This window comes from Prenolepis imparis, unplaced genomic scaffold (assembly GCF_030444845.1).
Source record: "Prenolepis imparis isolate NDT839.2.m4 unplaced genomic scaffold, iyPreImpa1.0 SCAF_1, whole genome shotgun sequence".
NCBI lineage: Eukaryota > Metazoa > Arthropoda > Insecta > Hymenoptera > Formicidae > Prenolepis > Prenolepis imparis.
In genome coordinates, this window is record NW_028141159.1 from 21,604,636 (window position 1) to 21,623,579 (window position 18,944).

General features: G+C 36.0%; 1 protein-coding gene across 4 annotated transcripts in view; it reads left to right on the forward strand.

Annotated features, from left to right (window-relative positions):
* Positions 1-16,174, forward strand: part of Brat (tripartite motif-containing protein brain tumor) — a 114,311-nt gene extending 98,137 nt beyond the window's left edge. For all 4 annotated transcript variants that reach the window (XM_083037534.1, XM_083037517.1, XM_083037524.1 and 1 more), the window contains one exon: positions 1-16,174. This exon is cut by the window's left edge and continues 14,621 nt beyond it. The gene's annotated coding sequence lies outside the window, so the exon portion shown is untranslated.
* The last annotated feature ends 2,770 nt before the right edge of the window (positions 16,175-18,944 follow it).

Consider the following 18,944-nt stretch of genomic DNA (forward strand, 5'->3'; position numbering starts at 1 on the left):
GAGAAACAAAATTGACGGTCTTCTTTAACGCGTCATTTGTTTTCTTCCATGCGGAATTTATTTCTGCGACAGGATAGGGGAGAGTTGATAGAAGAGGACTTTTGGATCGCGCTCGTTAAAGCATCATTTTTCTAATCTATTTCAAATCAATCCGCCTACGCTCTGTCCATTCTCCTCTGCGAGTTAATCGACAATGCAAAAAAAAAAAAAAAATCGGAAGAAATCAGCATTCGGCGATGAAAGTCGTGTTTCATCAGGAAGAATATTCAGCTTCCATGCAATTTCCTCTTCTTTTACTTTAGCTTTTACGAAAATAATCTGTATTTTCAATATGACACAAGCTTAGAGAGGAAACGTACAATATTTCTCAGACATTTGGAGAACAGCTTTCCCCCTCACGCAACAGAGAAAGAAACAAATATAAAAGATCGAAAATTTTGAAAAATGAGAGACTGCAAGATGTCATTTTACAAAATGTGTCGAAATGATTCGAAAACAAGATCGATTTTCATCGCCGAACGCGAGGCGCGTTGATGAAGACCTTAGTAGGGTGAGAGAAAAAAAGGGTAAATAAAGAGAATCGGGCCGCGTTCACAGTGAAAGAGAGGCATAAACTATAAGTATATCTTCACATGTCAATTACTCTAGGGAACATCAAAGCCAAGGGTGAAACGTAAACCTTTGCGAACCACCAGTGGAACCTTTTATCCCGCGAGAATCTTTTTTCTACCATCCTTAAAAAAAAAAAATAAAAAAACGCGCGTATCGTAATCTCTTAAATATTCTTAAATACATCCGGTTATATCGGCCGATTCGTCCACCGCTTCCGCACTTCTTCTCGGTACACCGTTCAATTTCGACGCCGGAGGAATAAAATAACGCGAAACGAAGAAGAACCACGTCTGATCGCGCAATTCGAAGCTCGGAATCCGCGATTCGTCCCAAACCAAGAGAGGAGAGATAGAGAGAGACGAAGAGAAAGAGAGAGAAATTAGGGGTTTCGGACGGGATTCGCCCGATTCTTTCTCGGATCGAGGGTTTATTTTTGAAAGTACCGTTGCAATTTTTACACTTTGAATTGACAGAAGAAATGGAGAAAAGAGAAGGAAAAAAAGAGAAGCGCACGCTAACTTCCCCAAGTGTCGAATCCTCGCTGATTTGATCGGTGAAACGATCGTTAATCGCGCTCAGTTGATAGATGCTGACGATCGTGTTGATCTCTCAGAGTTATTCTTTGGAAATTTTATTTTTGCAAGGCGAAAAAAAACCGACATAAGATAAAATATAGCGACTGCCGAGAGAGAAGAACGACAGTCTGATAAGATACTTATCACGCGTATTATTATTATAATTCCCAATATGAAAGAATAAACATTCCTTCCAAGCTGATCGACAGATAAAGTTTAAATGAAAAAAAAAAGAAAAAAACAAACAAAGAAGCAAGAGACGAGTTGAAAGAGCGTGGGAGCAAAACAATTTAGTCTTTCATAGGCAGGTGCGAATTTTTATATACGATTTAATCCTTTCGAGGCACTTTTTCTACTACTTGAAATTGATCGCTAGCATATCTTTCATTGATAAGTGGAAATTATATTCTCTCTCTTTCGTTGAACATCGATATCCTTTAAATGAATTGGAAAATGGAGAAGAATGAGAGTTTTTGCGACATATCGATCTTTCGAAATACGTTGAAATTTCCTAGATTTTATTTTTTATATATAAACGACGTCCTCGCAATATAATAATTTTTTGTGAAAAAAAAATGTGAAGTTTAATCGCAATTTTCATATATATATATATATATATATGTTTTTTTTCTCTAGAACACAATATCTCTCTGTGATCTCGAAAGGTTTAAAAAATTTTTACGATCGCGAGAAGCATCGAATATTTGTTTCGAAAAAAAAAAGAAAAAAATTTGTATAGATCAAACTTTCCAACCAAAGGATCGGAACAATAAAATGCGCGATGGAAAAAATTCATTCAACAAGTCTGATTGTTAGGTGTTTCGATTGATAGTTGAACGAACGAAGTTTACAATCATTTTTACGTTGTCGGGGAGCACAATACTTTATCGACTAATTCCATTTTTCGATATATAATCGTACGTATAGAGTTCGTTAGGAATTAGGATACTTTTAACTTGTAATAATATGTAGAGAGAGACAGGGAGATCGGGATGTGTTTGAATTGTTTGAGAGAAATTGGAGAAACGCAAAGTGCGCGCAAGGATTTTAAGGATTTTAAGGATTATAAGGATTATGGGGGACATCGCAGTTCACGCGAGGATGAATATTCTTATTGTTATATAACGAGAATAGCCTCGAAAACACAACACAAGTGTGATCTTCTGTTTTTTGATGACGTGGAAACGTTTTACATGATATATTGATAGATTGAACGGTAATTATACGATTATTTATATATAGACAATCTTGTTTCTAACTAATTGTACCGTGATAAGAGAAAGAAAAAGAGAGAGACGACAAAATATCGATGCTCGTACATATATATATATATATGTAAATCTCCCTCGATTCGTGCACACATTTGATAAAGATAATAATCGATATTAATCTGTAGCATCGCGGGATGTACGATATAATCCTATTATTACATCGAATTATTGTTAAATTTAGATTGAGACTCTCTCTGCTTACGTGCTCGTGATATATACTACTCTCTTTTACATCCCGCGCTTACTTAGATACGGTCTTACGCGATTTTTCTTGTGCGAATTTCCGCGACATACATATTTCCATATAACGAGCAAAAGTCGAATCCGAGAAGAAATTCGCGGAACGATATCTCCGGATCTAACCGAGTAAAAGAATTTCTATTTTATCAAGGGGAAACGGGAGAATGAGATTTCTTACTCTCTATCCGAATTATATTGTTCCTCACGAAATATTGACAAGTTTTTACAAATCAAAATCACGTTGACGATTTTCTCTCCGCTATAAAAAACGTGCGCGCAAGTTTTCCCGCAAAACTGTTTCTTCGCAACAACAATTGATCTCGCACAACATATTCATACGATTCAAGGATTTAAAAAAAGCCGAGTCGCTTGGTTTTTTCTTGTCCTTTGATTTCCTCGTCGCTCGACACTAGGCGTGATCTGGATCCGGCCTATCGATATCGATATCGAATGAATTTTTCGAGACACATTTTCACGTGTCACGCGATTATTATTGCAGCCTTTATTGGATTCTCGGTATGTGTGTGTATTAAATATTTTTGTTCGATGTTTGTTGAAATAGGCCGCGCGCGAAAAAAAAAATAGGCTTTAAGCAGATTTCGTATAAGAGGATGTCTCGCTCGCTCAAACGAACCGAGTCCTCGTCGAGAGGATGTTATTATTCCGCCAGGATCGGATTTAAATCGTTGAAGAAGTGGCCGAAAGATTTTAAAAGAGGGAAGAGAAAAGGGGATGAAAAAGTGGAGGAGGGGGAGAGAAGGATTTTTTAGAGCATTATTTTCAAAGTCAAGGTGTAGCATTCGTCATATTTATATATTATACATTACGCATTATATAAGAAGCCAAAAGAAAAAAATAAGAATATATCGATTAAACGACGTACGCGCATATATACATATAACGCGTAATAACATATATACGCGCGTATATAGCTATTAGTAGGAAACACTACTACGACTATATTTATAATTATCGAACTGTACGATATTAACAATTTATCGGATATGTTATAGCGTGTTTGTACGTAATTTTTAATTATATCGATCGACTGCGTTTTGCTCATGTTGCGGGGGGAATTTTCACGTTCGTGTTATATCGCATTATTCGCTTGTGTAGGGATAATAAAGTGAGAGAGGGGTTGCACGGTTTCCGGGCGCGTTCTTGATATAACTTTGATAGCGATAACTTTGTAGACACTCGGCTGTGCTACTCTCGCTCTTCTGTCACATGAATTTTTCTCCAAAAACATTTAAACTGTCGCTAATCGAATGAGGAAAATTCGCACGAACGAGTCATTTTACGAAAAACTTTTTTTTAATTTGAAACAAGGAGAAAAAAATTATTTTTGGGATGAAAAATTTCCTCATGCTTGATATAATTTACGAATCAAATTCCAAATGCGATAAAATGACATTAACGCGAGTAATCGATTTTTTAAAGTGTGAGAGTAGCATAAACGAGATCTACAAAGCAAGCAGTTGTTAATATCCTGAGATGGAAGAACAGGAAAGGAAAATTCTAATCTTCTGATGCGAACGGTTATCGTACGACTGTACTATTTATACAATTACCATCATTGGCACGATTGCTACGACATTATTAATACGACAGTTTTACTATATTATCACATTATATACCACTATACATATATGCACATATATTTATATACATTTATACATGTATATAAATATATATACGCCATCGTCGTTACACTTGTATCGATCTTAATGTCGTCCCTATCGATCCCGATCGAACGCGATGTATCTCGCGATCGATCGCTTGATTACATGTCGTTAGAAACAACTAACCGACCCCCTTATTAGGCACTCTTACTCGACGAAGGTTTCATATAAATACGAGGATCGTGTATGTGCATGTACGATGTTAACTATATATCGTATGTCGCACACACGGAGAACCGCTATTTGTGCTATTCCCCCGTTATTGTATCTACGCGAGTAACGTCGCCACCCTATTTAAGTATAATAGTAGCGCTTGTGTGTGCCGAGTGTAATATTATAGTTGGCTTTTTGCTAAAACTAAACCCACTCGCCCCTGCCCCCTTCTGTCCCCCCCTGCCCTTTTGCACCCCCGCGTAGCGCACGCGAGTGAGAACCTACGGAAGAGTGATGATAAACTGTAACTGAACACCAATATAACTGTATAACGAAGTATCAAATCACCTCTCCCCTCCCCCCTTTTTAATCACAATTATCGTTATCACGTGTTGCTATACGCCCCAAACTTATCGAGTCGCAGCGATGGTCCCCTCTGATTAAATCGCGAACACTGTAATTGGCTTGTGTGTTACGCGATCGAACACGACGGTTCTGTCGCTTCGAATTTCCCGTAAACGTTGAAAAGGTATTGCATTTCCCGAAAAATTCGCGCAAAATCGTCTCATTCGATGCACGCATTCACAATAAATATATGTATATATATATATATTAATTTTATATTTGGTAAAACAAAGCTTTTGAGGGCGAGCGATTGGTGAGAAATTACAGAAAAATCTACCATTATTCTGCATTTCGATAATAATTAATTATAATTTAATTATATATTATTACGAGAAATAAATCTGATAAATCGGGTTATTAACAACCGAAATAATTGGATATGGTGAATTTGAAACACATGACTATTGAGTGATTTTTTGATAAAACAATTCGCGATCTTGAATTTTTTTCAATAATTTTCAATAATCATATAATTATCTCGTATATTTATTTAATTTTATTCTTCAAGATATTTTGTTTAATCTCGTTATTCTTTTAATATTTTCCACATTTTATTTTTTAAAGGCAATATTACGTTCCATATAATGAAGATACTTGCATTGTTCGGTCAACACATTGATGCTTCTCGTGTGTTAATTCTTCTAAAAAGAATACTTTTTCGCTCTCTAATCAACTTTATAGATAAACATACGTTTTATGTTGATAAATTATTTATTAATTTATTTTATGTTTTTTAATTAAACCGGTCTTTAATATGACTAATTCTACGATTCGATTTTATTTTTCCATCAAAATTTCCGTACTTATACTTACTTTAGATACGGCGCACACTGTATAAGAGCGCGCTTTATCGCAATAGTGTCAATAGATCGATATGCCGACAATTGACGCGAAGTATATATTCCGCGTCTGTTTATATCGAGCGTTCAATAATCGCGCGCATATGTTGTCTTCAATTTCCGCAAATTCCTGAAATTAGTTCACATCGCGCAATTAATGTGTAATATGAAGCTGCGTGTATAATATAGTCGCTCGCGCGCTAACTAACTCTCCCGATCTAATGAGAACGTCGAGAGTAATTTATTTAAAGCTCAGCGAAAATAATTTTCACTTATTTTGTACACACACGCAGATTTTACTCTACGCGATTATGCTAAATTACGCATTATCTGCCTAGTGCGAAAAGAAAACTAAAAGAGATTTTAACGATGAAGAACGCTCGTCCTCAATTGGCAAAATATAGATTCTCTTTTGCAAAATGACATAAATCTTGATTCACGACGAGTTTAGAATTTTATTTAAAAATCTCCGAACTGCGACAAAAGAACCATGAGATTCTCCAGATGAAATATTTCTTCCTCACGTTATACCAACGCGATTATTTATCGATAGCATCGCATTGTTGAGCGATTGTTGATCGAAACTTTGTGGAGGAATAGCTTTTTCGTCCATTATAATATTTTAACGTTTAGTCTATTTTTATCGCGAATTTTAACTATCATCAGCTGTTACAACTTATTCAGTGTAACTAAATGAGGTCAAACTTATACGAGGACAATGTTTAATAAAGGAACGTGTTATTCGAGATCGATGCGAAACAATATGTTGACGAGCAAAACGGAAAATGTATCTATTTGTTGAAACGATTATTACTTGTTAGCGCGATAATTATTAAAATGCGGTTTATATAAACCAACTCTTTGTAAAATTTGTCAGTCATTCTTCGAGAATATTTTTCTGGAGGCAGAATATTTTTTTACCAAGAGAATTCGCGAATTACAAGGGATTAACGCGAGTCATCGATTGCGTAATCGTGGAAAATTATTTTCGACATTTGTATTTGATACGTATATTCGTTTCCCGTTTTAATCTTGCCACGCACAATAATATAGAGGAATAACTTTGTTTTATAGTAATTAAAAGATCGTTCGATATCAAAAAGGAGGTAACCGAAAGTCTCACATAGGATTTAGAATGGAACGAATTATTTTATTCGATATTATGTAATAAAAAATAGTATATAATCCTTATCACTATTAACGCCAAGAGAGTTATCTCCACTGGTACCATTTTGCGGTAACTTAGGTTAATTTGGGGGATGTAGAATTAATCATACAAGAGCTCATGATTCGTCAAAAAGAATCTAACGCAGCTTGCGTTCGAGATTTTTAAACTAGTCTCTCGAGAAAATACAGTGCTCTGTATTTTTATCGTTTTAGCGCTGAATACGACTAAACTTTGTTTGTCTGCCGACATAAAAATTAATACACTTAATAAAAATTGAAAAAAGAATTGAAAGAACGCTGCCGCTTTTATACCGAGATAAAAAAATTTAATTTTATACTTAGAATACATTTAATAAAAATGAGCAAGAATTGGGAAGAATTTTATTTCAAATTGAAGATTTAACTTTTAATCCAAAGAATAAAAATTCTTTTTTTATTTAATTTTTATTTTTTATTTTAAGAAAACTACTTGCACACAAACTTTCTTGAGGCCATCGGCAAACTTAAATACAGTTCTCTTGCGCAAGTAGAATCGAGAATAGCCGAACGTTTGACGTTTCAGCGCTAAAAGGCGTGTCGAGAGAAGAGAAAAGGCGCCCCGTTATCTCGTAATAACGCAAACGAATCGATAACAATTTTTCCGGTGCGACGTTATATGATAATCGCGCGTACATATATGTATACCCGCGTAGAAATGTAGACGTATATTTCGTATTGTAGTAAGACGCTATCGTAGTAAGTCACATGTGTAGCCGGGCGTGAATGCCTCGGATTCGCTTTTAGAGATCGCTTTAAGCGTTAAGGACTTATTAAGTGTGTTGTAGTCATTCAATTTTTTCTCTTCTTGTCGATAGGATATTATAGGCGGGGTCTACCTCAAGGTCGACCGCGGTCACGCGTGTAGATTAGCAATAGTGAGTCGTAGCGTAGCGATTATTTCGACGCACCTATTATTGTGTACCCCTTCGCGCGCGGATACGAGAGAGAATAAATTCCCCCTCACCTCCTCCCCCCAACCCTTTCTTTTCCTCGAATTTACACAAAGTATGGAGAGGTATACCCTGTACGTTCTCCCTCGCACCCCCTATCGTTCGGTGAGTCCCTCGCCAAGGAGAGAATAGGGTCTCGTATTTTTGTCTCGTTGAAACGTTGGTTGTATCGACGTATGTACGAGATGCTTCTTAACATGCGTCAAGTATCTCGGGGACGAATTTGGAATCTAAAGGGAAGGTCTATACGAATGTCTGTACACATTTGTAACTTTCTTTTTCATCCACTATATGTAAAACACGCGCGTATAGATCTGAAACGAGATACAAATATTTTATCGAACGTGTTTTATTGAATATGAACATATAACAGAGATAGAGAGACGATAAATCAAGATTAGGAAAGTCGAATGAACTTAAGGGATGACGTTCTTGGGATATTAGTGGCACTTGTTAAGAAACGTCTCGTGACATCGTCGGTGTCATCTCATTATTAAACGTTTGAGAGAAAATTTATTTTTCTACTGCATATATCGCGCGCGTGTCGCATCGCATCGTGCATTTCCGTTTTTTGCGAGACGGCATTCTCGCGCGATACGGTCCTCGAATATTTATACGGATCCTCCTCGATCCCCCTCGGGAAATCGCGGATGGTTGACACTAGAACGGCCCGACGAAGCCTCGCGCCGACGATTTTCATAGCATTTTTTTCACCTGCCGAAAAGTGTTACGAAAACAATAAAATGTTAGTCGCATATATAGGCATATATATATATATTTTCGAACGAAAGTCTGTTCGAAACTCCGTACGCAAAAAAAAGTATTGTCATCTCGAAAGAAGATTTCCTCTTTTCCTCAAGTAATACGAAAAAACATCGAGTCGCAAAAAAAAAAGTTATCGCTCCTTCGACTTGGTTTTCGATTTAATTGCGTACGGCGAGTTCCCGGAAGTGGGGTAATCGATCGCGAAACGTTCGCCGGACGTTCTAGTGTTATTAAAAAAAAAAAGAGGAATCTTTCCGCAAAGGGACGAAGGGACTAATTAAAAGCAGAACAAAATCCCCCTCAAAGAGGATTAAGAAAAATGGGCAAAGAGAAGAGGGGGAGAGAGAAGGAGGGAGTATTCCCGGGTATATTTCTCCGTCATTCTCGAATCGAGGACTCGCGATGCAAAAAGAAATCGCGCATTTTTACGCACACACACATGAATGGCGGGAGGGAAAGGAGGGAAATGTCGGGGAGGGAATTAACGTAAAGAGACGCATATAAGGATGTGTGAGAGAGACACGTATATATCGATATATGTTTATGTGCGCACAACATTCGATACGATCGCCACACATTATAATCGCCACGCTGTATAAAGAAAAAAAAATCGCCGTAATTAAGCGTAACTATTACCTTCGAGAGGGAAGATGTTGTGTGTAAAAAAAAGAAAAAAAAAAAAAGAAGAAACACGTATTTCGCGTGTATGTTTTCGCACGTCATTTCATATTCTCCCCCGCGACATCGGTACCCCTCTTTAGCGTCTCCGCGCACTGCGATTTCGTCATAATTAAATCATCGATCGACAATAAATAAATCGATCGGTCGAGATCTCTCTCCCTCGCGCGATCGAAAAAAAGGAGAGATTGAATTCTTCCTCGATAAAAAATATATATGTCTATATAATGTTTGCTTCTGGACTTTTCTGAATCTCCAAAAATAATCCACGTCGTGTTATATTCGTGAAAGTCGGTCGGGGGTAAACAAAAAAAAGTCTCGTCGCTTCGGGGACGAGAGACACGGACGAGACAGAAAAAAAGGGAGAGGAATCGCCGTGAGGGAGGTCGCACGTTTTTTTTTTTTTTTTTTTTTTTTTTCTTAGGCGCCGCCGCATTTTCATTCATCCTTTAAGACTGAACGATCTTCTTCGTATATCCTCGCGTGACTTCTGAAGACGTGGCAGGCGTACAAAAATGGAAAGAACAAAAAAAAAAGAAAAATGAGAGGAATCGCAGCTTTTTTGAAATGTCAAATGCATAGACACGTGAGGGATGCTTGCGCGCGCGAAACAAGAGGATTGGACGACAGAACCTGTACATTTATCAAATATACCACTTGGGAGTGTTTTTCGTCGCGAATGTTTTTGACGATGGTTCGGGAATTTCCGGGAGAGTTTTAGTCGAAGCAAGATTCCGAAGGGGAACAGCTGTCATTCGCGGAGAGTAAAACCCCCCGAGCGCTATCGCGACGATGGGGAGAGAAGAGGGGCGCGGGGACGGAGAGGGTAGGAATATTAACGAGTAATCGATAAAGAGAGAAAAAAAAAAGAAAACAAACATAATAAGAAAAAACGATTGATTCTAACTCTATCTCTATATTCTTCTACCAATTATATTTTTCTAATTATATTTGTATGTTGACTCGTAAGCTAATCGACGACCAAGCGATGTTTCGTGCTTGTGGTAGAACGAGGGGAGGAGACAGGGAGGAAGGAGGGGAAGGAGAAAACGCGACAATTGAATTAAAGAAAAAATGAACGAAAAAATGAGAAAAAAAGAAAACGGTAGAGGATTATATATACGCGGTACTGGATGAGAAAACTGGGGAAGAAACGCGGGATGAAAGCAACGACGAGGCTCGCGTTGCACTTTTGCAACGATAAATAATCGCGTAGACGAGATTCGGTCTATCTGCCCTTTTTTTTATTTTCGACGATCGGCTCTTTATTCTTACTGCTGGTCTATACACACACATACACACACAAAGAAAGAGAAAAACGCGTCAATATCGCTCTTACAACGCGATGACGATGATGATTTTGGCGAGCAGAGCTGAGTCGAAGGATAACGAACTATCCTTTTCTTGTGCTAAATATTTGCATTTTTCATCGATCAAAATTTATTTTTTTTAAATCTCTAAAAATCTCAGATCTCACGACACTTTTTTATATTCATATATCATCCGCTTATTAGCTCGGATAAACGAGATGAAAGATCACGATGTTGTGTTTAAAATTCTCTTTAAAGTTAGTCACGGGTCTTAATGTATTCCCTTTTCATTTTTGCTCGGCTCTGCCTGCAAGAAGACATACTTAAAACCACTCTAATTACGCATGCACAAAACTGTATCAGATCAAATTTATTAGGCCGATTTCACGCCGCGCCTGGTTCCCGACGACAGCCTTTCGGTCGAAAAAAAAAGAAAGAAATATAAAAAAAGAGAGGTCTAGATATTTTATCACGATATTATCTCTCGAAAAGCACTACATTCGGAATTTCGTATGGCTATGACGGAAGAAGAAAAAATTTTTTCACTAAGACTAAAGCAATCTATTAGAACTTATTTTTATACTACAAAGAGAGGGGGGGAGTTTTTGTGTCCAAAGCGAAAATGCGCGAATATTCGTGCGAGATATCAATCGGAAACTCTTTCCTACGGAGACTTTCGAGGTCATTCCGATTGTGGCCGAGAACAAACAATATGAGAAAAACCTAATATTATCTCTATTAACTATACTAATATATACGATATATTATGCTAGTGAATTATCATTATTATTGCGACTGCTAATTCTCTCTGCCGAGCAGTATCGTCGAATTTGTATCGGCGGTTCTCGTGGTTTTTTTATCGACCGAAGCGATGCTTATCGAAAATCAAAAAAGAAAAACCAAACGAGTCTCTCTCTGTATTTCGCGATATCCTGTAAAGCTCGTATTTTAGGAGAGCGAGATGTGCACCGACGCGTTCTCCACAGAGCCACAATAAGACGCACTTGTTACGACTAATTTCGCACAAAACACACACACCTAAACACACATAACACACATAGATATGCGATTCGCGGGGAGGCGCGGTGGCTCGAAATTTTGTGTAAAAAAAAGAGAAAAAGAGGAGAGCGACGTCGGGCCAAGGCGCGGCACTTTTTTCCTTCGAGCACCAGAAGCAAGAAACAAGAAAAAAAGCCATTATCGATCAGTGAACGAGAAAAAAAAATTTTTTTATACATCGCGTTTTACCGGCATTGTTAAGTCTTAGCGTTAACGATCGGCCAAAGAAAATGCACACCAACACATATGTATATGAGACACATACATATACACATACACACACACACATATACAAGGGCTCTTCATTTTCTCACCGCTCCTTCCAGGTATAGAACAATGAGAGACGAAGGGACATTGGCCTTATCCATCATCGGCGATCTCGGTCATTGGCCAATGTCCCCATTACATGGTGTACGTATAACAAATGTACATTTATCACACACACATACACATATTACACACTAACACACGAATACAAGTCTCATGAAAATCCGTGAATCCGTATGAATGGTATTTGCATAATTATTGCGTACGTATATACGTATATTAATCACGAATACACGTGTACACGACTATATCTATTATACGTACATACACTTGTAATATAATAAACATATATTATCAAAAGGCGAAGTAGAATGTAAGAGCTGATCGCGGCTGCTACTTCAAGAAATCAAATTTGCATGTTGCGAGGACGATGTTTTGCGAGGGAGACTTGTGAGAATGCGAGAGAAAGAGAGAGAGCGAGAGAGAGATGATTGAAAGAAGAGAGAAAAATGATGGAGAGGTGAATAATAATAATTAACGATGACTGTAAACGGTTAAACAAGTGCCGCGGGAGAGGGTGCGAGGGTGTTTCGAATGTTTTGCGCGAGAAAGGGACGAAAACAATGTTTATGTCGGAACGTTCGCGATGAATGGCCGCCTATAACATTTTCCAGTGATAAAATCGGTGGTCTCGTCATTACACGTCATTATAAAATGTTTATTACTATATTAGAACCTTGTAAAAGAAGCGTCGAAGTAAGTTCACAAATTTCTTACTTGAAAAATGAAAATTAGCTCCTTATAACTTTATAATTGCATTTCGAGCAATAAAAAAAAATTCTTTAAGAAATTGAAGAATATTCGAACGTGATTTATGTGGAAAAATTAAACTTGCCGAAATCGTATCGATCCCGCGCGAAGAGAAACAAAGACGACAAAAATAGCTTACGGATGAAAAAAGAGGGAATTGCTTTATATATTACGTAAAATACGAATCAAGACTGCTGCCTTTGTCGCTGGAAGGGAAGGACGACAGAATCGCGCGTTTACACCCCATCGCGATTGCTCTGATAAAACTTATGGCATTGATAAAGTCGGTGCTCCTTGGGCGAGCTTCCTGTTTAATATTCGCGAAGGGGAAACGAGAACTTGCGAACGATATTCGTGACGATCGGTTTTTAAATCAAGAAGAACGATATAAGAACGTCTCGTTTTCCATCATATATCAACGACAGCGGCTATAAATCTAAATAAAGGAGTTTCCAGGTGAAATCATTATTTTATCAACTTTACGTCTTATACGTTTTTACGAGGAGAGGAGAGAGAGAAAAGAATATATATTCGCGATATATTATATATATTGCGTATTTTTGGAATTTTGGCTCAATCTTTCTCAACCGTGAAAAGCTCGATTTGTCGTTTTTAAATTTATTTTTGTTACCGATGTTAAATCTGAGAGTATCCGTTTCTTTCTCTCTCTCTATCTCTCTCGAAGAGGAAAATTTCTCGCGCGGTGACGTCGCTTTCAATTCGTTTGCAGGAAGGAAATTTTGCCGCGCGAAATAAATCCTCGTTGAAAGTCACTCTTACACGAAATAAGAATTTTCTAGTCGTTTCCCCATAGAGAGAAACTTGTCTTACATTTATCGAGAATCGTTCTTCTTCTCGAAAAAGGCGGAAACTCTCGAGTATCCTTGCTCGTACACACACGGGTAACGTTGTTGACAGAAACGGGATTTGTATTAACGGTACGTGCTCGTTTCGAAAGGAAGAAGCAATTTTTTTCGCGATATCGCGGATACGGCACGTCAACGTCGAGTTTGCTCGAGGAGTTCCTTTTTTTTATTTTTTATTTTTTCTTCCGCAAATCGACGCAACATCCGCAACCCCCCTCGTTCACAGAGCCACTCCCGATCGGTCGCATGATTCATGTTTGTTTGGTTTTTATTGTCAGAAGTTTCTATTTTTCCATAATATGATAAGGGACGATAATATTTACTACTGATATATGTGCATGCGTGTGTATGTGCGTGTATATGTGCGAGTGACAGCACGAGAGAAAGAGAGAGAAAGGGAGAACGAAAGAGAGAGAGAGAGGGAGAGCAACCAGAACAAAGCAAGTTTTATAGCGACACGGTTTGTTAAGTATTAAAAAGAGGCCACGAATTTGCGAAAGGTACTTTAACAGTGCCCATCGTCGGGGCTCGAAAATCGCGTCCGCCATGTTGATAAAGGAGTTGTTGCAATTAAATATAGAGGAAGCTTGATATATCGAAACCAATTATATAAGATTTGTAAGGAAAATAAATGTTTAAAGAGAGTAGTTTCTTGTTCGTCTTCTTCTTTTTTTATTTTATTTATTTATTTTTTTTATCTTTTGCTTTTCGAGCCCCGTATCTGTTATTACCTATGATAGATGATATGAAACGAGTGTAGCGAGAGATGAAAATAAAGCAGAGCGAAAAAAATGTTGCGAAGTTACTCAAGTTGAAGCGATAAGGTTGATGCCGAGAGGATGGTATAGAAGGGAAGGAAGACCGAAGGCAGAGATCGAAGGCAAATCGGATACGAGTGAGTGCGAGCGAAAGGGAGAGACAATTTTTTTCTTGTTATGAACTAAGTGTGCCTAGTCAATAGAATATATCTCGTCAATTTTAATATTATATATATATTATATATATTATATATATTACTAATATATATATAAAAATACGATTATATAATTTAAAACTTGATACTGTAATATTAAACGATGTGGAAAACCTATTGCGCGCGAGAGGAAAAAAGAAGAGAAAAAAAGAAAAAACGTGAGAAAATACCATAATGATACGACAATGATTGTGCTGTGTTGTACTACGAAATGTTGGCCTGTGACTTATATTTGTAGCGATTATACGTATGTACCCGCATGAGAGAAAAGAAGGATAACAATCGGAAGATACAGAAGGATGAGGTGATGTGGAGGTAATAAAATAACGATATACGCGAGTCGCATACGCATACGTACATATATATACGTGTCTATATATGTAGGTTATGCCACTTTTTTTCAGCCGAGAGAGAGTCGGACCCGTCTTGAGAATCGCGAACGCGATCGATCGCGATCGACGAGGTATCGATATGTATTCGTGGAAGAAGAAATTTTTGAATCTCTCTATTTCTCTATCGCGAATTCGCATCTCTTTTTTTCTCAAGGAGAGAGAAGCAATATAATTATTTTTTTATCGAGATAAGGAAGAAAGAGCTCGAAAAAAAGAACTCAAAATTCTTTTTTACGAAAAAAAAAAAAAAAAACGATTTTTGCTCCAAGTTGTCGGTCGAGAAACTTCGCGATTCTCGTCCTTTTCATCGTCGAATAATAAGAGCAACAACGCTCATGCGCGCTTCGATTTGTAACGAGAATAAGAGAGAGAGCCACGAGGAATAAAAAGAAATTTTGAGAACAGTAAAGTATATATAAATGTCGATGGAGCAACGATAAATTTGTTTGATTCTTCGTCGCTCTGTCTCTTTTTCTCTCTCTTTTTCTCTCTTTCTCTTTCTCTCTCTCTCTTTTACTTTCTCCTAGTCCTCTCTCTTCCTCAATCTGATGCATTTCTTGTATTGGAATTGGGAAACCCAGTTATAGAAGGCGTATGTCGCGAAGAGAATCGAGATTTCGCGTAAAAATAAAAAAAAGTCATACGCAAAAAAAAAAGTGTGAGTATGTGTGTATGTGTGTATTTGTGCGGATAAGTTTGTTGTATGCATGCGAAAGAAAGACATCGAACGAGAAATATTTTTTCAAATGAAGTCTCGTCCCGATCATGACAAGTAACTCTCTACTCTGTTACGAAATCGATTCAATGTTAATGATTGGTTCGTGAAGAAAACAGATTTTGGATCGTGAATGGGAGAAAAAGAGAGAGAGGGAGGAAGAGAGAGATGATTTTCTCTTAAAAAAGAGAGCGTGAGAGAGAAATAAAATAGTGAGTGAGAAAGAGAGAGAGAGAGAGAAAAGTAGGGAAAGCCAGAGAGGCAGATATTAAAGGGTCATATCAAGATTGGTTATGGAATAAGAGGGCTATTTATTTAGGATATAATAAATGGTCTGTTTTAATGTGTCACGGGCTACACGTACTGTACTATAATATCTAACAATAAAGTATTTTGTTTGCTTCAAGAGGTTTTACACTTTATTCTTCCTCGATTGTTCCATAAAAAATATCTTTTACTTTAAAAAGGGATAAGTTTTAAAGAGAGAAATAACCGATATACATTTTAAAAAATATGTCGAATGTGATTATATTATGCATTAAATGAAATAGAAAAAAGATCTTTTAGAACGTGCATTCATATAAATAATTAGCATAATTAAATGCGTCAATAAAATATAACAAAAAGTATCAGTAGAATAATATAATATACAATACACAATAGAAATATATAATATATATTGATAAGAAGAACATATTGTGCATATCAATTATAAATTATATAATTTCTCATTAATATACATCACTGCGTATTAATATTATAATATTGCTAGAGTGAATTCGCGAAGGTTGAATAATAGAAGCTCTCTCTACCCACTTTCGATCAATTTTGGCAAATATTCTAAATCAAAGAGCGTAGTCTTTTGATATACATTTTAATTTAATTAAATTAGCGTCCTTTTTCTATATTTTTAATTTATAATGGTCGAGATTTTCCTATGACATTGATAAATATATGTTAATTCATAAATATCAGGCCGACGTCGGAGCTCACATTTACCTATACTACTGTCAATCGATAACTATCCGACAAGTAGAGAAAATAACGCTTAATGCTACATGAGATATAAAGATATACATCCAAGTTATTCGTTTATGTATTATAACTTTAAGAATTCATAAAGTAATTACTAGATGACATGTAAATGATAGATATCTTAATGATAGAATATTAAATGATAGATTCGTTTTTTTATAAATTTCAAAGACTTGCGAATGAAAAATTTGCGACAAATTTATGCGATCAATAATTTTAATATCGTGTTGATTAAACAATATGTGTCAACATCTCGCAATATATCCACTTGACGATGTAACAAAAATCATACGGAAAATACACGACATATTTGGATTTACGAAACATTTGACCCGCAAATACGTCTGCCATCAGTTTTAATCATTCATAACTAAAACACTCATTTATTATGCTCTCTCGTTTATAATTAATATATTAATATTAATATTTTTACACTGTATATGCAGTGTTTTGTTATATTAATATACAACAATTAATATGATTATGATAAGTTTATAAAAGAAATTAAATCTCTCGTTATATTAGATTTTTCAATAAATTATCTCTTTTGTGAATACTAATCATAGTCTATTTTATATTTTTAATGAAATGTAAAAATTTAAACGATATATAAATATTATTTTTTAATGCGCAGAATTATTCCTTTTATAAATTTTTCAGCTGGATTTTGTGTTACGTTACATTTTTCGTATATTTAAAATAAAATAAAACACGCATAGTTATTCGATAAAAAGAAAGAACAAAAATAATAAGCATAAAAAAAGTTTGAATGAACAGAACTTGCGTCTTTCTCTCGTTCGATGACTGTCTATGAGTTATATCCAAGAGGGACGAAGGAAGCTTTTCTTCGATCAGAACCGAGGGGGATAAGATATACAACTAGAAAAAGTAAGTACATAACTACATCTCTACATTACGGCTGAAAGCGCGAAACTTTTCCAATCGAGCGTCGTTCCTCCGTAGCGATCCATCTGTACTTCCGAGATTCGTTCCAATTTACTATGTTAAACCCAAGTAAGTAAAAAAAAAATTTACACGTCGACGAATTAATTGAATTGCTATCCTGACACCGTTGCATCGCTGCGTAAACTGTATAGCCGCATATAGCTATAATTATGGAAGATATAATAACCGCAATTTTGTAAAAAAATATTTCAGACATATCCTTAAAAAAAAAAAAAAAAAATTTTTTTTGGTACTTTTGTAGCTTGTGTGTGAATTGTTATCTTCCTATCTAATTATTTTACCCAAAATGTCATATGTAAATATAATGTTTGTGTAACAATAATATTAATTATATTTGCTTACTTAAAAAATTATATTTACATCCTTTTCCAAAAAAGGCATGTTATACTCGAAAGTCTCGAAGTGATTGTTACCTATTTTCCGTGATGTTGATTGGCTGTCTCGAATGCTATTGTGCGTTATGTTCGTACCATCGAGCGGCTGTCTTCGCGAAGGTTATTGTTTTTGACTCGCATTTATGATTTTATGTTAATGATGAAATAATTGCGCGACGAAAAGGCTAAACGTAGTGAGAATTGTTGACTCGTACTACTTAATCTATCTAAATTCTTATTTTGCGCATAATAAAATTACGACATATAAAGTGCGTGTTATTTTTTATTGTTTCTGATTGGCATTAATTATTTTATATTAATAGCTGAGTGATTGCGCGACGAAAAGGCTAAACGTAGTAACTATTGTTGACTCGTACTACTTAATCTATCTAAATTCTTACTTTGCGCATAATAAAATTACGATATATAAAGTGCGTGTTATTTTATATTGTTTTTGACTAGCATTTATGATTTTATGTTAATGATTAAATAATTGCGCGACGAAAAGGCCAAACGTAATGCGAAATTGTTGACTCGTACTACTTAATCTATCTATATTCTTATTTTGCGCATAATAAAATTATGATATACAAAGTGCGTATAATTTTTTATTGTTTTTGACTCGTATTAATTATTTTATATTAATCGCTGAGTGATTGCGCAACGAAAAGGCTAAACGTAGTGACTATTGTTGACTCGTACTACTTAATCTATCAAAATTCTTACTTTGCGCATAATATAATTATGATACATAAAGTGCATATAATTTTTTATTGTTTTTTATTCGTATTAATTATTTTA